Here is a 23,951-nt window from a genome sequence, read left to right as displayed (position 1 = left end):
CAACAAAAAATATAATAAATGTATCTCATCATCATGAGTCATCTATAATGAAATTAGATACATAAACTACTGAGTGATTTCCTTAGCCCCTATTACAGGAAAAGGTAATGGATTTTCCTCTAGAGGAAGAAGACCTTGGGGGTGGCATTGGACTTTGATGACCTCTAGATGAAGAAATAGGTGGTAGACTATGTCATTTACTAGTGACCTTGATAGGTGGTGTCATCTCTCCTCATCTTGCTCCTCCTCTACCTCTCTCCGCCAAGGTTACTTGGGAGCAGGAGCGACATTTTCAGAAGCTCCTGGTTCGAGAGAGAATTGGGGAACGAATTTTGATATAATATATATTTATTTATATTTTGATGCATATATGTCAACAAAAATATGTAGAATGATGAATTAGATATAAAAAACATAAAAACGTAGATTGAACCATATAACATCAATCATCTAGAAGTTATAATCTTCATCAACCATGTCCACAAGTTAGTAACATACAACATATTGAGTCTCATGATTCATCAATCTTAAAGTTTCAAGCTTTCAAAATTCAATATATAACATTTATCATCATTGATCACCAAAGTTGTACTTGTAAGCTAAGTGTAACCATTACAACAAAGAATATCTAACATGAAATGAAATGTTATAAATTGAAATGAAATGAAATGAAACAACTTTCAACTTTCACGAAGCATCATATTCATAATTCATTACCAACGAGTTATAATTTCCAACTTCAAGCTTCAAACTTAAATTGTCATATATTGTTTACAAAAAATATCCTAATAAATATGAAAGAGTCAACAGTTATAAAAAGTACTAGAAACTAGAAAAGACAAGTAAATCTATTGCCTATTGCTGATGCTTGGGCCTCTTGCCACCACGAGAAATGTCTATTTTTTGTGTCTTGTTGGAAAATCGAGTTCTTTTTCATTAATATCACCCTCTAAGCATTAACATAAGATAGAAAAAGCATAGCATGTCAAGTCAAGATTTTGTTTGAGTGATGGGTACATTTTTAGTAGGGTCATGATAGAGGAGTTCGACAACCATTATCACTAACATCAAGATACATAGAGGGATTGGTGCTCTTAATTAAATACGAGTTCCATACCCTAATACATGACAAAATCCAATGGAAACATTGCAATCCCCCTAATCCTGAAATCCTGAAAAACTAATAAGTCTGCTGGATTTTGAATGAGATCTAAAATTCTACTTTCTCCATATGAAATCCAATGAGGTCGGAACCACTCTCAAACATCCTGAGTCATTTCATGGTAATGTTAAAAATTTAAGTGACATTCTTCTTAATCTTCATTTTCATCCTTTTACTTTAAGAATATAACATTACCATGAATCACATATCAATACTAGGGTGTAATGACCAAAAGTCGTATATGTAGTGGAAATATTAAAATACTTCGTAGACAAAGACATCCATCATAGGGTTGTAATTGTAAATTGTATATTGTATAAAAGAATGAATATAGGATAACTACAAATGAGAATGAGAGTCCTGTATTATAGCCAAGTAAGTACCCTTTCACGAACAAGCATGTTTCTAAGACATGCCTTTTCATTATTAACTAACTAACCATTAGTTAATTTACTTATTATTTATTATTATATTTATATTATTATGATTATTATTTATTATCTATTTTTATTTATTTTTACATAATTTATGTTCATAACATTGCCTTCCCCTTCAAAAAGCTTTGTCCTCAAAGCTTGTTGATGAAAGGGCTTGATCTCTTTTCTGTTACAAATGTCTTCTGCTTGATCTCTTTTTCTGTTACAAATGCCTTCTCGTCTTAGAACAATCATCTTTGTCGATACAAGTTGATATGATTCTTGGAGTGATATATAAAGTTGTTGTACTGAGAATGGATCAGACCATCCTAGATTAACCTTCTGTGGAATCTTCTGATCACTGGAGCTTTGTAACGAATTGTTATCAATAGACTGAATTGTGCTCACTTCAGTATTCTTCGGAACATAAGTTTGTTGTTTATGTTCTGAGTGATACAAATTTGTAGATTGATTAAGGTGTCTACTCTTGTGATTCAGATGTAGATAAGGAGTTTTTCTTGTTTGAACTTCCTTCAACGTTTTTATGGCAATTTCTTGATTTCCTTCAAGCATTGTTCTTGTTGAATTGATTGCTGAATCCTCATTTGGAGTGTTCGTCGTTTGAACGACAACCTCTGAGAACGTCTTTAATTCAGGAGGATTTGGATTTGCTTGAACTGTGATATTAGTGTGATCGATGTTTGTTTCTTCTTCCCCAACTTGGACTACTACATCTAGCAATTTTGATGCTTCTTTTGCGATAATTTCTTCGAACCTATTCGTCAATGATTTCTTATTGTCCTTAAGTTTTTTAATATGTTTGAGCAGATTTTGGTTATGATTTTTGAGACATAAGCATTCCTCATTTTCTGAGTCAACTTTATTTTGGCCTTCAAGCTTCTCGTCTTTTAAACACTTGATTTGTTATAATAATTTTTGTTAAGGTCTTTTAAGCATAAATTCTCCTCTTCTTTCTTTGATAGACTTTCGTTGAATTTTTTGTCAAAACTTTTTTTTTCTTGTTCTAACTTGTACTTCTTAGCTTTACATTTTCTCACTTGCGTAAGTAGTTTTTGATTATGCTCCTTCAAATACGAATTTTCTTTATTTTTGTTGGATATGACTTCTTCAAGTTCTTTTTGCTTCCTTGATACTGTTTCTAGATTCTCTTGAAACATTAGTTTCAAAATATCCTTAAGATCTTTTGATGAAGGCATTATCAGTTCTGATTTCGTTGTCATGTCTTGGAACGTCACCATCTTCCTCTTCTAAGGGAACATCAAGATTTTTTTTGTGTGTTTAAAATGAACATACCTAATTCTTTAAACCAAGGGCGACTGAGAATTATGTCAACGTCTTCGTCAAGCATAGTTACGACATTAAATTGAGATATGTACTCAAAATGATCAATTGTCGCTTGTAAATCATTAATTTCATATTCTTTTTTCCAAAAATATTTGTTATTTCTCCTATGTTTGACTCTGGAATTAATAGTTGATTTGTTAGATTAACATTGATGTAATTCTCCTCGCGACTTGTACTAATAGCATTATTAACTTTTTCCCTTGGATTGTCCCTCTTAATGTAATTAACTTGTGATGTGTGATTAGAACACCCTTATAGGAAAATGATCCTTCCTTCATTTCCAAATTAGAATCCATTTTTTTCACTTTCAAGATGAGCGGAAGGTTTAAAATAATCCTTGTAATCCTTGTAATAATATTTTTGCTTTTGTTTTTAATAATATTACCTTTTTGAGTATATGTATTCTCTGAAGTCTTAAATAGTTTACCCTTTAAATAGAATATTCCTTTTTATTTAGACTTCCCACTTTAAAAAAAGTTAATATAGCTCCATTATTTAGATAAACTGCTCCTTATATTTATTATAATGCTTTTAAAAATTACTCTTCTTTTGTTATAACTTGTTATCCTTATATCTCTTTATAGTTCTAGAGTTAACCCTTTATAAACTTTAATATATGGATCTTTTAAGTAACCTTTTATAATGATACCCGCTTTGTACTTGTATATATTTTCAATAATTTTATGACTTGAGCTTTTCTTTAAAATACCCCTTTATAATATAAAACTTCTCTTTCTATATCTTTTATTTATAATCTTTTCTTTTTATTTTTGAAAAGTTACAACCCTAGTGAAACGTGGTTATTCATCTCTTTGGGGTATAATATAAAATATATGTCCACTTATGTTCCTTTGACTCGGTTAATTTTCTCCACGTAAAAGTAAGACTTACCATTCAATTAAAGAGAGTTTGAATTCCTTTAGTTCTTCTTTTACCTTGAAAATACCATGGGCAATTACCATGGGTTGCTAATATCACGAGCTTGTAAACCACTTAATGAAGAATCAAGATAATATTATCTACTCTTCCTCTTCTTACGTATAGTTTTAAAGATATTTGGAAAGATTCCCTTTTGACTTTATCATGCACTTTTTATCAATAATGTTAATTTTTTTTTTTTTTTTTTTTTTTTTTTTTTTATATATGAATGTTCTCCTTCAAAATTTACATCGGGCTATATTTGTTTTTTTTCTAATATTTTTTATCTTTTTGTTTTTTACTTTATATTTCAAATTTTGTTTTTTTTATTCTTTATTTTTCTTTTTGTGTTTTTTGTTTTTTTCTTTATGAATTGGGGAAAGGCCTAGTAATGACTGGTAGAATGGGGAACCTCCTTCTTCGTGGCGAATGCTTGATTGGCGACAACAAAATTGACGACGAGTTGAAGGCCAAAGGCCAGATCAGACGTGCTCTGATACCAATGTAACAACCAAAATTCGTATACGCAACGAAAATATTAAAATATTTCGTAGACAAAGACATCCATCGTAGGATTGTAATTGTAAATTGTATAAAAGAATGAATATAGGATGAGTACAAATGAGAATGAGGGTCCTGTATATATAGCCAGGTAAGTACCCTTTCATGAACAGACATGTCTCTAAGACATGCCTTTTCATTATTAACTAACTAACCGTTAGTTAATTTACTTATTATTTATTATTATATTTCTATTGTTATGATTATTATCTATTATCTATTTTTATTTATTTTTACATAATTTATGTTCATAACATAGGAGGGCTATAGGCTTGATCATTAGGTTGCCCCACTCAAAAATTATTTGTTTATTTGAAAACAAATTGCATTTGGGATGTTACTGCAAAAGAAAAATTGCAAAAAAGGCTAGGGAGTGAAAATTTCACTCCTAGGGTTGCTCTCGAAATTGCTCCCTGTGGGAGCGATTTCAGGAGTGCGCTCCCGGGGTTGCTCCAGAAGGGAGCACGCTTCGGGAGCGGGTTCGGGGGGGGAGGGGAGGGGGGGGGATACTCCCCTGCAACCCCGCTCTTCACTACGACTGCTACCTCCTCCAATGCATCCTCCTCTAACAAATCGGGGACCAATTACATGACAAACCTCTCTACCTCAACCCTCCATGCAATAGTGATGTCAATCCCATCCAATGAGATCGCTTCCAAATCAGGTGTTTACTGAAGTTGTCTCACCCACAATAAGAGATTGTAATAGACGTACACCATTTCATTAAAGCGCTGGGACTCCAAGTTGTATGAGGGTCATAATTTCATAAATTATAAATCAATAATATAAAAATTATAAATTATAATTTATAATGAATTCAAAATTTAATTTGAAATTTTTTAACTTGTTGCACTTCTTGGTGTGTAATTTTTCAAATACACTCCAGTTACGCTCACATTTGGAGGAGCTACATGTTTGGCTAAGCAATCAAATGACAAACTTTTGGAGATTGGGTATTTTATCACCATAGCTTGTCTGCCAAGCATCTACAACAAATAAGACAAACATAAAAAAACTTTGAAATTTGAAAGTTGAAGCAAAGTATGAAGAGACAATGAAATTTAAAACAAAATAAAGCTCATCTGGCTTTTTGGTGTTCCTATAATGGATAGCCATTTCAGAGCTAAATTTCCCATCTGCTATCCTATTTATCTCCAGTTCTTTACAAATATTTGCATGTTCTTCTTGTGATGACACCATCTTATGAACATAAATGAGGAATCCATCCATCAGCTCAGCATCAAATATGAAACTAGAGGAGTAAGAGAATGCGGACTTGAGGTAGATCCATGTAGCATGAATGGGATGATGGAGTGTATTGTTACATCGCTCATCAATCACTCTCCATATCAACTGTTGTTTCTCAAACGCCTTATACCCCTTATCCTCATAATAGCTACGGATAATTTCTTTGGCCTTATCCATAGCCTCATACAAGTAGCCCATGGCGGGCTTGTCTCCATCTACCAACCAAAGAACCTTTACCAAAGGTTTGGTAATAGCACACACCTCCTCCACCCTTGCCCAAAAGTTCCCCTAATATGAAACTAGCCTGCATATGGCCTCTCTCTCCATTTTGTGGCTAAAAGATAAAACACATCACTCCTCTAAAAGAAACATTCTCTTCATATCCCACATAGAATTTAAGATAGATTGAAGAGATATGAAGCTAGTGGAAAACCGTGCAATAACAGGACACACAAACTCCTTATTATTGGTGAACCTTATAATGAAGTTGAGCACAGATGCATGATTATATATAAATTTTGTTATGGTCTTGGATGATTCAACAATATCCCCGACATAAGGAATTTTCCCTATATTCTTTAACATCAAATCAACACAATGTGTAGCACAAGGTGTCCAAAACAAGTTAGGATGCCTCTCCATAAACAACTTGTTAGTGACAACATAATTTGCAACATTGTTCGTTATGACTTGGACAACATTTTGTTGACCTATTTCCTGAATGAACATGTTGATTAAATCACAAAATAATCATGCATCTTTAATGTGCGGATAAAGCAACATATTTCATAAACATTGCACCCTTGGGAAAATTAACGAAGAAGTTTATAAGGTTCTACACTTTTGATCAGTCCAACCATTCGACATCACAGTGCAGACAATTGCATTCCCATGATGCCCTAAACTCCTCCAATATTGCATTGCAATTGGCCTTTTTATTTTGAAGTGTAGGCGTTCTCAACTCATCATAGGAAGGGGCTTTGTACCTCGGGCCAACAATACCAATAACATCAATCTTAGGCTGGTAGAATGGATTTCTCTTGGCAATGCTAAAAGGAATGTGATTCCATAGAAAATACCTACCCACCAACTTGTCGAATTCTTCCTTCTCATTTCTTTTAAGTGTTGACCTGATAGAAGTTTCTGCACCAGGTGTTGTTCTAGGAACAAAAAATAATGATGTAGATGCAGGGTTAACCATTGTGGAAGGTGATGCTGAAAAACCACTCTCACTTCTCCCCACTCTTCCCCTTGCAATTGACTTCTCATAATTTCTCTGTTATCTTTTGAAAAATCTTTATCTTGTAGTGATTTGGTAGCAATACAGATGATTTCAGAAGCTGCATTTGGGAAAAGTTCTATATTATATCTTGGAATTTGCACAAGGTGGTATTTCAATCGAGAGACCCCCTTCTCATATGCTTCCCACACAACTTACAATTCAAATTTTTTGTATTGAACTCCCTTCGAGTTCACCATATACCCACATAGGGTCCAAAGCTCTTAGCATTTTCAGAGTTCATTGTAATGATTGAACATATGGTAGAAAAAAATTGACAAAAATAAAAAATAACATTTTTACAATCAAGATTAAAAATAAATAAAAAAATTGCATAAAAAAGGACATTTAACTACAAAAAAAATTGCAATAACAAAGGGACATACCTATAGGCTACAAATTGCCAAATTTCAAATACACTGGCAACTGTGGGAAGTTGGCCATTGGTTGGGAAACCCTCTCCAGACAATGAATTGATAATTGCAAAAAAAACACTCTCCCCCTAGTGAAATCATGAAAAAAAATGGGTGACTAAAACCACAAGAAAAATCTGAAAAAAAAAAAAAAAAAAAAAAAAAAAAAAAAAGGGAAATTGATGCGCATACTTGCAAGTGTGCCCAATGTTGAGGGAAATTGATCCTCATTGCAAAACTCATGGGATTGTCTGAAAGAATTGGTGTTCTCCTCGTCCTCCTCCCACGAAAACATGTTCTCCTTCTCCTTTGGTCTCAAGCCCATGCTCTATTTGCAAAATGACAAATAAAAACCAAAAAATCACTTAAATATGGACTTGGGCATGATGCGGTAGTTTTTCGGCTGTCACGATAAAATTGTGATGTTAACGATATTTTTGTGATTTTTTCGGTCAAGAAAAAATTGCTAACTTTTTTGGTTGATAATATCACCCCGTTGAAAAAATCGTAATATGATGATAGTTTTGCAATTTTATTGTGCAGTTTGCAACATTGAAAAAACTTAAAAATCACTTAAATTCAGACGTGGGTGCAACATGATGATTTTTTTAGTCATGTCGCGATAAAATTGCGATGTTAATGGTATTCCGAGATTAGAGGTGAAGTCAACACTGACTTCCAAGTGGATCTATAAGATCAAGGATGCAGTAAATGACACCATTGAGAAGTACAGAACGAGCTTTGTGGTGAGAGGGTTCTCCCAGAAAGAGGGAGAGGACTATGAGGAGACCTTTGCTCCAGTTGCCAGGTACACTTCCATTAGGATTATTATTTATCTTGCTTTAGTTATGTTTTGGAGGTTACATCAAATGGATGTAAGGACTGTGTTCCTCAATGGTGTGATTGAGGAGGAAGTGTACATAGAAAAACCTCAGGGCTTTGTGATACATGGGAAGGAGTCCCATGTTTGCAAATTGAAGAAGGCTTTGTATGGACTCTTCGAGCAAGGAGGACGACTTTTGTTTTGTCAATGTTATGACTCTTCACTTCAAGGATTTGCAAACACTCTTTAAGCCTTATATTTTATTTTCTGAGCTTGACTATTTGTCCTTGAGCAACCTCAAATTTTTCTTCAAAATCAATGGTGTAAACTGCTTCTAGATTTGCCTGACTCTTTTGATTGTTTTCATCTTCTTTAAAAGATTCTATATTCATGGATATGGAGGAGACTTCTTTCAGGGGTTTGGATTCACACCTTCTTGACTTTGTCATATGTGTTTCTGAGGTCGACTTTCTAGTTGTTAGGTTGTGTTTGAAGGTACTGACTTTGAAATCAATTCTTGGAAACACTGATGGGGGGGTGAATTAGTATTTCATTATTTTTAACTATTTTCATCTTTTAAAAATTTGATGCACATAAATCATGAAACACAGGTCTTCATAAGAAACACCCATACAAATTTTCTTTGTAAATATTTTGTAAACTTCCTTGTACAAATTAAGCACCAATTTACAACTTTCGTAGGCACCAACCTACAGGGGATTTAATTCCCCTAGTTGAGCACCAACTTGGCGAATGTAGGCACTAGCCTATAGAAGACACCAATCCCCCAACTCAGCAAATGGTTGGCACCAACCGATGTCTTCAAGTTGTTCCTTGGGTCTGTCATTAATAACTTCTAGTCCTCAACAAATTCTTCAGTAAGTTGTCATCTAAACATGCAACCCCCAGGTTTGTTCCTTCAAGATTGATCACAATCACTTGACCTGTACACTTTAACTTTCTGTTCTTCAACTAGGCTTCTTGACTTGGCTCTTTAGACTTGATCTGCTACACCCACTTGGCACTTCAACTTCCTCAACTCTTGTTGGTCATTGTTCAACCATCATTGCTTAGGCTCATTATATGTTAAAAGTCAATGCACTAGAATTTGGCCCTTAAGACAGGCTTGAACTCGACCTACAAAAACACCAAGACTCAACCCTCAAGACAGGCCTAAAACTTGGCTTCTCACACCAAAATTCAACCCTCTAACTAGACTTGAAACTCGACCTTCAAAAAGGACAGATCTCAGCCATTGAGACAGGTATGAAACTCATCCTTCTCCTCACAAAAACTTGGCCTACTTAACCTTCGGAATTTGGTCTCCAATAAGGGCTGCACTTGGCCTCAACAAAAACGAAACCCTTCCCTAAAAATTATTCCCAAAACCCTTTTACAGCCTAGGTACAACAAATATATCTCACACAAATTCCTCTAACTCAGCTAGACTTCCAACTCAGCTTCACTTTACTTGGTTCATGAGGTATGAACCTCAGAATTGCTCCTTTATTTCCCTAAAAGAAGACTGAACTTGCTTGAGCGAGTGAGTTCTAGGTGTTGAAATTGTAACTAGTGTCGGTCTTCATAATGTAATGTAAAACTATCGTTGATTTATTTATTATATTCATTATTATATTTATTTTTGGTCAAATCATGTTCTTCATGCTTATAGAGTAAAAAGAGTCAAAAATAATTTATCGAGTCAAATAAAAATATACTGGAGTCATGTCCCATTTGGACATTTGTAAGCAAAGAATTTTGAATTTTTCGTTGAGTCAATAAGTCTACAAAATGTCAAGTCGACCCTCGAAACAAGTTGGCTGGGTCTTCAAGAGACACTGTTCGACCTCCTGGACAGCTATATATAAGCAAGTTCGACTCTCTTGGAGATAATTCATTCACACACAAGAAGTACATCTGAACCATGTGAAAGAGGACAAGAAGCAAAAGTCAAAGGAGAGAGAAATCAAGTTAAAGAACTAATTTTGTTTGACCAAATTTTAGACTTGAAGGCTGAATTTTTCTGTGCTACTACAAGCCCAAAATTTTAGGGGCCAAAATTTTAGGAGTTGAGCAAATTTGGGACAGTTTGACCATCGCTGACTTTGACATTGGAGGTGACTTGGAGGAGAATTTAACTTGGCATTTTTCGTGGCAGTTTTGGTCTTGGTCTTGGTCTTGGATATCTCATTTTGATTTGATTCTCTAAGAGAAGGATTGTTGGGATTTCCCCCTAGTGGGGTTTTGCCTTGGTTTGGAGCCTAATTTTTGTGGCTATTGTTTATTTATTTTCTTGGAAGATTGAACATTTTGTATAATTTCTTGATGAAGAAGACATCATAAATAATAAATAATCTAAACATTCACAAGTAATTATCAAGTAGAGAAATCAAGCCTAATTCCACAACACTTGGTTTCTCAACACTAGGTTACTCAACATAATGCCTATACATAGTGCGTTTGACTCCTGAAAGTAGGGTTGACTTACCCACTGGCTAGGCTGACTTGTGCACTATATAATGAATATTCAAAAAAATCGTTTCTCCTCCACTGTGAGGAGTTAGAGGGATTTCCATGTACCATTGGAAATGTCTCAGAATAAGCTTTCCAACCATATATATTATGCTCCCATTCGAACTAGGTACTTGGAGTAAAAATGCATTCAAAGATAGGGTATCTAAATGGGACATCAAAAGTCCAAAAACAATATTTCTAGAAGGTGTGCTATATATCGTTGGAAAGGTCTCAAAATATGCTATTTGACTATATACCACTTTCTCTTTCATTTGGACAACCTTTGACATCAATAAGAATCATTTTCAAGAGTTCCTTGATGGATATTTGACATTCTACTTCATGCATGTGGTCATCATCAAGGTTGTACTCTTGAACTGATTCTTCTTGTGAGTCGCCATTAGATGATTGTTCATTTTGTTCATATTCTTGATAGTTCATAGAATTATTAAGTGACTTGTTTTCACAAGTTGTAGTTATTGTTGGTCTTTTCTCAATTGTTTCAGAAGGGTATTGTTTTCTTCTATATTGCTAGTTATTTCAACCTCTAACTCATGTAATGGATTTCTTTGAAACTCAGGGAATTAAGCATCGATCTCCATTTTTATTTGATGGTAAACTCCTACCCAATCATCTAAGTGTTTCTCTTCAAAGTCTGCTTCATAAGTTTAATGTTTATTAATGGGATCACAAGAAGGTATTTCATCGACATCCATAAGAGGTGGTTTTTCATCCTTAATATGTTCATCAAAGAATTGATCTTCAAGTAATTACTCATTTCTAAGGTCAAGATCTTCATAAACTGACTATTCCTCCATAGGCTCATCATTGGATGAGAAATATTCTTGGAAAGTAATCAAATACTTAATAAAATCATCTTTAGAGTTTGAAGTGGAGGAGCCGAACGTTTAAGAAATAGCTCAAGGAAAAGATCCATGTAAACAATACTTTTTGGACTTCCACAATATTTAACCCACTCCTTTTGTTCATGTCTGAAGGAGGAAACAAAAAGTCTCATCAACACATCCTCACATGTTACATTAATCTTTGAAGTGTTTTTGAGAAAGTTTGCAACATGAGGAGTAGCTAAGGAAGGATCACCATTATACCTTGGGAGCTCACCTAGCCAATCTATAGTTTTATAATTCGGATAACTAAGAATCCCTCTGACATCAAGAGTTTTGCAAGTCAACCTCCTTGTTATTTGAAGTTTTAGCTTCATTTCATTGATGAAGCTTATCCCAGGATAATTCTGTTCATTTGAAAACTCCATTGGAAGAACAAAGCCCTAGTTCTTCACTGAGCTTCAATGTCCCAATGCTTGTAGAGTGAAGCAAGAATCTTTTAAAGTTCACCTTGGCGACTCCCCATTTGGTTATTATGCAGGACTCAAGGCAATGGCTCCTTGGGATCTACATGAGATGTACCTTGCTTTGGATGTCAAGGATATTCTTGGATATCCAAATCGATGGGATATAAGTTCTATGACAAATGTCCCAAAATTCGATGGTGATCCTTCTTCAATTGTGGATCATGTTGCCAAATTTATCAAGTATACTTCACAGATCAACATGGTTCATGAGGATGCCCTAATGAGGGTCATCTTCATTTTGCTAGATATGGATTTTATGGTGCTTTGCTAGAGGTTTCATTGACAACTAGGTAATAGAGGGTTATATTTTCAAAAAGATGGAGAAAAGGTTGGATAAAAGGGATAATCGATAGTCAAAATGATGTCACGATGAAGACGTATCACATGGTTTGAACAAAAACCTCAAGTAAGTCATTTCAATTTTTTTTGGTTTAGTGGTATATGCATGGATTCCTAAGAAGAAATAAACCAAACTTGATGCAGATTCAAAGAAAATGGCACTCACAAGCTACAATGACAACCATAAAGCTGATAGGTTGGTTGATGTCAAAATATGTCTTAACTATGATATGGTAGTTGATGAAAGCACAAGATTGTTCTAGAAGCAAAAAGACATAAAATCAGATGTATATTTTTTTTGAAAATGAGGAGGATATGGATGGAACTATAGGTTTAATGTAGTAGACAAATTGATGACAATATGTAGGGATCATCTCTCAACTTGATTACCATGAATTTTTCAGCCAAGAGGATGCTAGAAATTCTCAAGAGATAATAGGGTTGCTTTGCAATAGTAGGAGGGAAAGAAAAGGGCAAAGTGGTGATACAAAACCTGTAAGGACATTCATTTGGATGCGCTACTTGATATGAAACAAGAAGGTAGACCAAAAAGGCATATGGTTTAATGAATTATAATGATGTTGTTCATTAGGACGAGTTGGTTGTTGTGAGCCTTGTCAGTAGACCAAAAAGAGATGAGACATCTAGTATAATGAATTATGCTTTGATGTCTAACCTTAGTGAATTATGATTTTATGGCTAACCTTCAAAATTCTTTTGAGCCTCAAGATTATGAAAAAGTCAAAGATAACCTAGAATGGAAAAAGGCTATCCAAGTTGAACATGAGACTTTAATGAAGAATCAAAGATGGTCTCTCGCAAAAATGCCTCCAAGAAAGAAATCCATTGGTTGAAAATGGGTTTATAAGGTCAAGTATAAGGTAAATAGAATGCTTGACAAGTATAAAGTAAGGTCGGTTCCAAAGATCTTTGCTCGAAAGGGAGTGATCGACTATGAGAAGACATTTGCTACAACTGCAAAAATGGTACAACCCACTTGATTTTGGCCATGGTAGCACATTTTGGTTGGAAACTACATCAGATGAGTGTGAAGAGTGACTTCCTCAATGGTGATCTAGAGGAAGAAGTATAGATGTACCAATTGCAAGGATTTTAGGTTCTAGGCAAGGAATATCTAGTATGTAGATTGAAGAAAGCTCTTTATGGGCTTAAGCAGTGTCCCCAAACATGGTACATCAAAATTGATAGATATTTGGGAGAGCATGAATTCAGAAGATGTCCTTCTAGCTACAATCTCTATATTAAAAGCAAGAATGGTAATGGAGAATTTCTAGTGATATATGTTGAGGACATCATCATCATGGGTGGTGATGCAAATTAAAAGCAATTGCAAAGGTAATGTTTGAGTTACATTTAACTTTTGACATGATATATTTAGGCCTTCTACACTATTGCGGTGTAGAAGCCTCGACAAATAGATAATCATATTCTTATTTCATAAACGAAATATACCAATGGTTTGTTAGATGGGATTCAAGATGGTAGATTGCAAAATCTCATGTAGATCTATGGAGAAAGGGATGAAACTTTCAGCCAAGATTGATGCGAAGAGAGTCAATGAATTAGTCTACTGCCAACTAGTAGGAAACTTGTTCTATTTTACTGCAATTTGACTTGACTTGAGCTATGTAGTTAGCTATATCTCTTAGTTTATATAAACTCCAAAAACGAATTCTAGACAACAATAAAGATGATGCTAAGATATATAAAGCAAACATTGGATTTTGGCACTCTATTTTAGTTCTATGGTGATTCAAATTTAGATTGTCTAGGATTTGTGGACGACAGAAAGTCTAAATGTAATTCCTTCTAACTTGGCATAGGGGAACTTTCTTGGACCAAAAAGAGACAAGATGCAATGTCACCTTCCTCTATAGAAGTAAACTATAGTGCAACAATCAAAGGGGCAAATGAAATAGTTTGGCTTAAAAGAACGCTTGTAGATTTGCAAGTTCATCAAAATGATCCCATAATGCTTTCTCAAAATGATCAAAATAATAAACCAGGGAATTCTTACGCTGAAAAAGAATCTTGTCTTCCTTGAGTGGACCAAACATTTTGATGTGCATTTTCGTTCCATTCAACAACTTGTAGAGGATGGAGAAATTGAGTTGAAATATCACCCAACTTAGGATCAGACTATAAATACTTTTACTAGGTCTCTTGGTTTAGAGAAATTTGCGAAATTTGAAGACAAACTTGGTGTAGTCTAGAAGGACCATTAAGGGAGGATGATAGAGTTGTTTAGTTAATAATGGTCATCTAGACCATAGCCTTAGGCATATTAATAAAACCATTTTTTAACTTATGATTTAGTGTTGTATTACTAACCTAAATATATTTAGGTCATTTTAAGGTTCATGCATCTAGGTTTTACGCACTTATGGTTTTGTCATCCCTTTACTTAAGAGGATATTAGTCTTGCCATTTTATTATCTAAGAAGTATTTCATCTCTTCCAAGTTCTTATGTGTTCTTGATTTCTAATCTATGAAGATCCCCCATTTTCCTCTGAATATCCAAATGGAGGGCAACTCAACTAGTAGCCACAATAACAACCGATAACCCGAAGGGATTTGATTGGACTTGAATTTTGACATATGGCCTTCCCATTTCCAGCATGCTATCGATGGATGGTTGAATTGATTGAGTGAAACCTTAAAACTATATATATATATATATATATATATATATATATATATATATATATTAGTTTGAAGGTTTTAACATTGTAGGTTTAGTTTTTTATATTCTGATTTTTTATTTTTATTTTGAACATATAATGATTTATAATTGTTACATACCTAAATTACACATAAATATTACACCTCATCCATAATGGTATGTAGAATGCATCTCCCTTCTCTTCCTATGTAAAAGAAGATTATAAAAGGTAGATGTAGAAGTTAGATCTCATGCATTTGCTTTCATTGCATGGTGTTGGAAATAATACTGGGGGGGGGGGGGGGGGGGGGGGTGAATCAGTATTAGCAAATCACTAACTTTTTCATTTCCATAATCAGATTCATATATGCTACTTCAGTTAAGGGAACCCGCGTGTACACGCAACTGTGTTTAATGCAACTAGCGTATATCTAGTAAACTTATGATTCAGTTAATCCATTATATGTTGATCTTTAATCAGTGCATCAGAACTTCATTAACCATATAAACAGTAAACAGGTGCAGTAAAACAGAACAGATCATCACACATAAGAAACACACATGAACACCATGATATAAGGTGGAAACCCAATGCGGGACAAAAACCACCTGCTGCCGTCTTCCTTTAATATAAGAAAAACCTGTTTACAATCTTGTATTGGTGCAGACTCATACCAGTACGTAGGCACCCACTTGCAGAAGGCTACAACCTTCTCTCGTTCTCCAGCTACTACTGGAAGGGAGCTACAACCCCCTGGCTCTTGTACTAGCTGATATGTTTACTAGTATGTAGGCGTCGGCCTACTGAAGGCTCCAACCTTCACTCGTTTTCCAGCTGCTACTGGAAGGGAGCTCTAACCCCCTGGCTCTTGTACTGGCCGATATGTTTACCAGTACGTAGGCGCCGGCCTATAGAAGGCTACAACCTTCTCTCTTCCTCCAGGGACCACGTTTCATAAATTTTCATACTGGATACTCCTGAAGCACAACACCATAATCTGAAGGCCACGTTTCATCCAATTTTCATACTGGACCCATCAACAACATTGAAGCACAAAATTAATCACCACTACACCTGCATCATCAATATCTGAATCACCCAACACTGAAACCCTGTCAACAAAACACAGTCACTAGAACACAGAGCAGACCACAGAATTCTGCAACAACAACCAGATCCAACTGCAACTTCAAATATCATACTTCATACTGTATACGCTACTCTGATGAGCTAAACCAGCGTGTATACGCGCTTTTATAAAAGTGAACCCGCATACAGATCTGCAAATATTTACTCATAACTTTGCAGCTATTCCAGACATCAGTCATATCCTAGATCATAACATTTATATAGTAAAACATGTGTCAATAATTCAGATCTAGTCTATCCATGATCAAACCACATAATGATAATACATTCCAAGCCTTATGATCCCGATCCGTCATCCATCATCAACCGCATAGGTGCATCCTTGGTTTAGATCAAGCAAAGCATCACAAACCCATAACCAACGTACTAGATCTCACACTTCATCAGATATTCATCACTTGCACACTTGCACTTTGGCCTAATGATCTTCTTCTCCTTATATATGTTTAGGCCTCTCTTAATACCATGGTCCAAAACCACGTAGGACCAATACCTGGGGTCAATACCTCGGACCAAATACCATGGACCAATACCAAAATACCATGGACCAAATACCACAAACCAAAACTTAGTTTTCCAACATGTACGCGCCTTTCCTTCTGTGAAAGTGCGTTTGTACGATATACGCGCCTTTGTATATAGTAAACCTGCGTGTATACGCGACTTGGTATATAGTGAACCTACATATACCTTTCCTTCTTCATCCTTGTTGTTTACCTGCTATACTGTGATCTTTCGTCTGAGAGAGTTGCCATCAAGGACAACACTTGTGTCATACCTGTATCATAATGCCAACACATGGGTGAGTAAGGAAATGCTATTTTCATGTGAAGTTGGCTTCTTCTAACGTAAGTATAAGCTTCTTTGGAAATTGCACAGGTAAAAAAGAAAAGCATTTTTCAATCCCAAGTACAATGAATTGAAATACGTGCATAATTAGCAAATAAAAATGCTCATGGCCGAAATTTCGAATGGATTTCATTGAACTAAAAATTCTAGAAATCCATTAGTAATGAGCTACCTTTAACACCAAGCTTACCCCTTGTGCCCTTTTTATTCATCAAGCTAACTCCACGAGTAAAACACAATGTGATGAATTCGCTGAAGAGCTTCAAGGCCTAGGAGAATTGCAACTAAAAAATCATCGATTACTTTTGCGCATATTTCCTTATTGTAGTGCAGAGGAGTCAACATCATGTTTTTAAATAGCATGGTTGTAGCTAAAAAATAATCAATAACTCTAGTAAGAGCATTAATGAGAATGTAAGAGAACATTATTGAGAGCCATGATTGAGAGACTTGAATTTCTTTTTAATAATAATAATAATAATAATAATATTGATGATTAAATCAAAATTGAACTATTAGGATTGATTGATGATCAAAAAGGATTTTTCCATCAACAATGCTTGATTACCAATTAATGCAAGTTGATTTACTATTTTTGGAAAGTCATATTTTAGACTTCCTATTTTTAGAAACTCATCCCTGGGCTGCCAAATTTTCAACACTCCCTCTCTGCTAGGGAGGAATTTCTTTCTACAACAGAAGATCTCTACTTTCTCTGGTCATCTTTGTACATATTTGCTTTGTATCATCTAGAACAATGATGCCTCACTCTAATGAAGAAGAATCATCATAGGAGAGCTTCGACTACCACCATATATGCACGGAAAATAGGGGAGATTAATCTATCACCCTATATTCACTTGGGGGATTTCCACTTGCCAGCATATGGCAAGGATCTCACACATCCAAGTCTCGTCTCTGCTCGGGGGGATCCACTTGTCAACACATGACAAGGATCTCGCACAACCAAGTCTCATCTCTGCTTGGGGGGATCCACTTGTCAACACATGACAAGGATCTCACACATCCAAGGCTCATCTCTGCTTGGGGGGATCCACTTGTCAGCACATGACAAGGATCTTGCACAACCAAGTCTCATCTTTGCTTGGGGAGATCCTTTGTCAGCACATGACAAAGATCTCACGCATCTAAGGCTCATCACTACTTGGGGGGGTCCAGTTGTCAACACATGACAATGATCTCCCACATTCAAGGCTCATTACTACTTGGGGGGATTCACTTGTCAACACATGACAAGGATATTGCACAACCAAGTTTCACTAAATGTCAAATGGTGGAACACCTGCATCCTAGACAAGTCACACAAACAAGTCTCACAACACCTATTGGCTAGATAGGTGGCTCTTCCCAGGTCCCAGATTGTGGATTAGATGCATATTGAGGCCTACTCTTGTGGCACACACTACACAAGAGGTCCCTCATCCTCAGGAGCTTTTCGGCATTATTCCCTAATCTTGTGAGCTTTGATAGGGGGAAAGGAAGCTTAGTGTTCTTGATCAGCTGTGATCGCTTCCCAGAAGGGTCACAACCATAAGTCCAAGCATCTCTTTAAAAATCAAGAACTTTCCTTTCGGTAAAGGCTTGGTATGAATGTCAGATATTTGATCATCGGTCACAGTATGATGGAGTATCACTTCTCCTCTCTGCACCATATCTCGGATATAGTGATATTTGATCTCAATGTGCTTGGACTTGTCATGAAACGTGGGATTTTATGCAATACAAATCCCACTCTTATTGTCACAATATATAACAGTTGTGTCTAGAACTTGCTCAAATAGTTCCCCAAAAAGCTTTCTCAGCCAAACTACCTCACAGCTAGCCATGCTAGTAGCAATGTACTCAGCTTTAGTTGTACTCAGTGCAACAGACTTCTGCTTTTTGCTCATCCAAGAGATCATGGCAGATCCCAAGCTAAAGAAACACCTAGAAGTGCTCTTTCTATCAGCAGAGTTATTAGCCCAATCAACATCAGTATATCCATGAAGTCTTACATTTTTAGCAATATATCTCAATCCAAGATTGATGGTCCCATGCAGGTATCTCAACACATGCTTTGCAACAATCTAGTGTGCATGTGATGACTTAATCATATGTTGGCTCAGGGTATTGACTGTAAAACATATGTCTGGTCTAGTGCTCATTAAGAACATCAATGCCCCAATCAGTTGTCGATACTCAGAAGGATTTGTGAAAATTTCTAAACATAAATTCTATTATTGCAGCAACTGATTTATTTTTCCTACTTATTTTCCAATAATTTATTTATGAAATCCCTTCAGTAAATATCAAAATAAATTCTACTGCATATATCACACCATTATACAGAAACAAACACATGCACAAGGAACAAACACATCAACACAATGATTTTTTGGACAATTGTCTCCGAAAAAACCCAATGCGGGAAAACCGGTGCGGCAGAGGAGGATTTTATTAATCAGCTTTTCTTGAGTACAACTAGGGTGCCAAATTGGCTTACCCAACAGAGATAACCACACGACAGTAATACCAAAAATCCTCTTGCGCTTCCCCTAGGCTCAATGTCAGTCCAACTAGCCTTTGTGCGGTGCCCAGACCCTCTGCGTCAGCACTCTGCCTCACTGCATCAGCACTTGGCCTCTCTGCGTCACCCACGCAGGCCCTCCAGTCACTGCATAGTCCAGTTTCCTTTGCGTCTTTCTGATTGGCTTTGTGTCTGCCTCTTTGATTTCTGCTCTGGTCCTCTGGCACTATCCATGCCTCTCTGTTATGTACTCGTTGCCTCTCACTGCAATCCAGTCCTCTAGTTCAAATTTCTTAGCAAACCCCGCTCTAGAAATCGAACTGACTGGTCTCCCTCAGTGTATCTCCAATTGACCCTCAAGTCTTCTCTTATACTTTTCCTGTTGATGAATCAACGACCGAGATTAAGTCCCTAATCAAAGGCCAAGATTAAAATATACTTGATCCTTATCTCTTAGAAGCTTCTCATCCTTATCTTTATTAATACCCATTAATATTTTTATTTTCCTAAGTTGAGACTTAGGAACTCATTAAAAATATTAATTATTTTAATAGCTCCTCATTCGGATGGAATTTTCCAAAACGATTTCTTGGTCTTGGAGATCTCATATGCTTTAGCCTCTGCACTAATTTTCATGGCTAGAGCACATTCGATGCTACTCCAAATCAACAGGATTTGCCAAATCAAGACCTATAGCTTTACAACATAGCTTTTTGAAGTTCATCTCCATTGGAGTATTCATGCATTTACATTATGTCAGCAAATCTTTCTAGTAGCTTGATAACATATTTTCCTTGAGGAAGGAAAATATCAACAAGTTTTTGTCATACTTCAAGACCCATAAAATAGTGCATCAAATGAAATCTTTCATTTCAAATTTAGAGGCTAACTCCCTCTTACACTAGAGGATAAGAGGTTCACCGCTTGTCATAAATAAATCATCAACATATAAAAATCAAAAGGCATACCTTGGAATGTCTTGAAGTAAAGATTTGGATCATAATTACTTCTAGTAAAACCAATCTTCATTAAGAAACTATCAATGTGGGCATACCAAGCTCTTGGAGCTTGCTTCAAACCAATAAGGGCTTTCTTCAGTCTGCACACTTGAGTTTTCCGGTCATGTACTTCAAAGCCTTGTGGTTGCTCCACAAATACTTCTTCCTTGAGGAAGCCATGCAGAACAATAGTATTCACATCCATTTTCAAGAGACCATCATTGGCTAGCAGCTAGAGCCACAATAAATCAGATGGTTGTATAACGGGCAATAATAAATCGGATGGTTGTATAACGGGCAATAGGTGCAAAGATTTCATCATAGTCTATTCCTTCTTTCTGAGAGAAACCTCTAGCCACAAATCTAGCTTTATATTTTTCAGTACTTCCATTAGCACCATGTTGAATTTTATACAACCATTTAGAAGACACAATAGATTTACCTTGTGGTCTTTGAACCACTTCCCATACATCAATATGAATGGTGGACTCATATTCTTCAGCCATTACATCTTTCCACACTTGATCTTTCACTGCTTCTTCAAAAGTGCATTGTTTAGCCTGAATAATGTTGCTCATGGCTACAACATATCCTGGGGAACTGACATGGTTTCTTGCTTTCTTTGAAGGTTCCTCAGGGAGTAGCATGTCTATTAACATCATGTAAAGTGTCACGAAGCCATAATCGTCTTTCTAGCACATGGATAAGGATCCAAGGAGTCCATGGGATCCATGGGTTTATTAGCAAGATCAAGCTCAGGCTCAGGATCTTCTTGTGCATCCAAGGCAGTTGATTTGGGGTAGCATCGGATGTGCTCTAAGCCTCAAATTGTGCAGGGAGGCTTGGGCACAAGTATTCCAAAGAACCCAGAAATCGTTTTGGAAAATTTCACCCAGAAGTGATTTTATTAAAATAATTAATATTTTTAATGGGGTTCCTAAGTCTAAACTTAGGAAAATTAAAATATTAATGGGTATTAATCTAATTAGGGGTGAATCTCTTAAAAAGAGCCACAGATCAAGCCAAAACAATATGAGCCTTTAATTAAGATGTAATCTAGGTTGTTGGTTGCCCAACAGGAAGATATAAGAAGGGGCTTGAGGGTCATTTGGAAAACACACTAGGCAGATACTCAGTTGCCCAAGAAAATCGATTTTCTCACTGGTCGAAGTTTGGCAAGAGGAAATCGATTCAGAGGGAGAGTTGCAAGTGGAGGAGAGACTGAGAAGGTTCAGCATCAGTCACAGAGACAGGGACGAAGACGCAGAGCAGTTGAAGGAACAACGCTGGGCAAATTGATGTTGGGAGAGGCAACGCTGGCCTGAGTGATGCAGGCGTTGCACAGGCCAGAGAAAGTGACTCTAGGCAAAGCCAGAGAGACGCAGAGGATGGAGGAACCTCTCTCTCGAGTCAAATACTTGTTCAGTAACGTCTGTAATTATTTCTCAGAAAACCTTGTTCTATACTACTGGGTGTAATTTGTACATGTTGATTTTCGTTGAAGAATAATAAAACCCTCATCTACTGCACCGGTTTTCCCGCATTGGATTATATCGGGGACAATTGTCAAAAAATAACTGTCATTGTGTGTGTATATGTGCCAACATTTTACTTACATTTACTTTCTGCAATGTTTTAATTGTGAAGGCTGCAATAGAATATGTTTCGATATTTGTCGTAAGAATACAATAGATAACTTATTTATGAAGTAATAAGTAGAAGAAATCATATTAATCATTGCAGTAGGATTTCTATTTTAGAAATTTTCACATGGTATCAGAGCTATAGGGAAGCAGAAGAGAGAAGCTGGAGGATCCAGTGCTGAGAAAAGAAGGGAATTTGAAATTCCTGCAAGGGCAGAAATTTGAATCTCCCAGAGGATTGCACAGTTCAAACCAAGGAGATTGGATTTCGTGGGAAAACTCTCTCTGAGTGAGCCGACAGAGAGGTAAGTCTTTTCCAATCGAAATTTATCAGTGGTAGCGCAACAAAAGATTCAACAAGGAGGATTATTTCAGGTGGGACGCAGTTTTTCCTACAGCAGTTGCTAGGATAGGTTAGCGTCAGAAATTGGCACAATATGGATACTCAAAGTGTCTCAGATTTATCTACTAGATTAGATGAAGAATTCGCATGCCTAGCTAATTCAGCATCAGTAGATTTTTGGTACATTGATAGCGGGGCTTCAGCTCTGGAGTACGAGAACATTTCTCCAGCTATCAAGAAGAACAGATGGACTTCCAAATAACTATGGGAAACAAAACGAAATGTACTCCAGTAGGGAGAGACAACATAGCTTTTCAAATGGAAGGGAAGCAGGGATGAACATCCGAGCCACCAATGTTCTATATGTGCCAGGATTAGGAATGAACCTAATATCAGTCTCCCAGTTACAGGATAAGGGATATGATGTATACTTCATCGGGAAGAGAGTATACGTTAAGCATCCAGGCTGGAAGAAGAAAAAGCAAATTGGGGTTCGAAGCAACAAGTTGTATAGGTTGCAACTCGATTCACCAATGGCACTGATAGGCAACAACTATAATGATGAGGAGGAGCGAAATGAATTATGGCACAGGCGAATGGGGCACTTAGACCATGGAGAACTGAGGATGCTCAAAGAGACTATTACAGGGGTACCAGTCCTAAGTAGTGAACATGATGAATTGTGAAGAGGATGTGTGCTAGGAAAGTACGCTAAAGCAACTTTTTCCAGAAGTAACAATAGAGAAAAGGATGTATTAAGATTAATACACTCAGATATCTGCGGTCCTATGTCCACAACGACTCTTAGTGGTGGCGAATACTTCGTCACTTTTATCGACGATCACTCCAGAAAAACTTGGATCTATTTCTTAAAGACCAAGGATGAGGTCTTTGATCGTTTCTGAGAGTTTAAGGCTCTTGATGAAAATATGGCAGGGAAAAAGATAAAGGTATTACGTTCAGATAATGGTGGAGAATATACAAACGAAGATTTCACAGATTTCTGTGCAAAGGAGGGCATCAAAAGAGAGTGGACAGCGCTAATCCTGAGCAGAATGGAGTGGTAGAACGGAAGAACCGAACTATTGTTGGGGCAGCCAAAGTCATGTTGTATGATCATGATCTGCCTAAGTATCTATGGGCAGAAGCTTGTAACACGACAGTATATATTCAGAATAGAATTCCTTATGGAGCATTGAGGAAGAGAACGCTCAAAGGAGTATCTCAGGGAAGAAGCTGGAAGTCAGTCATCTCAGAATATTCAGAAGCATGGCTTATTGTCACATTCCAGACGAGAAGTGCAAAAAATTGGATCAGACTATAGAGAAGGGGTATCTCGTAGGATAT

At 36.3% G+C, this 23,951-nt stretch overlaps 1 protein-coding gene across 2 annotated transcripts in view; it reads left to right on the top strand.

The window, feature by feature from the left end:
• The window catches only part of LOC149233606 (indole-3-acetaldehyde oxidase-like), a 292,839-nt gene that overhangs the window by 252,629 nt on the left and 16,259 nt on the right, over nucleotides 1-23,951 (top strand). The gene's annotated exons all lie outside the window — the stretch shown is intronic.

Source organism: Pinus tabuliformis, chromosome J (genome assembly GCF_031772625.1).
Source record: "Pinus tabuliformis cultivar Carrire ecotype Pingquan chromosome J, CPIR1, whole genome shotgun sequence".
In the NCBI taxonomy this organism is placed as follows: domain Eukaryota; kingdom Viridiplantae; phylum Streptophyta; class Pinopsida; order Pinales; family Pinaceae; genus Pinus; species Pinus tabuliformis.
This window is presented reverse-complemented; position numbering and strand designations above follow the sequence as displayed.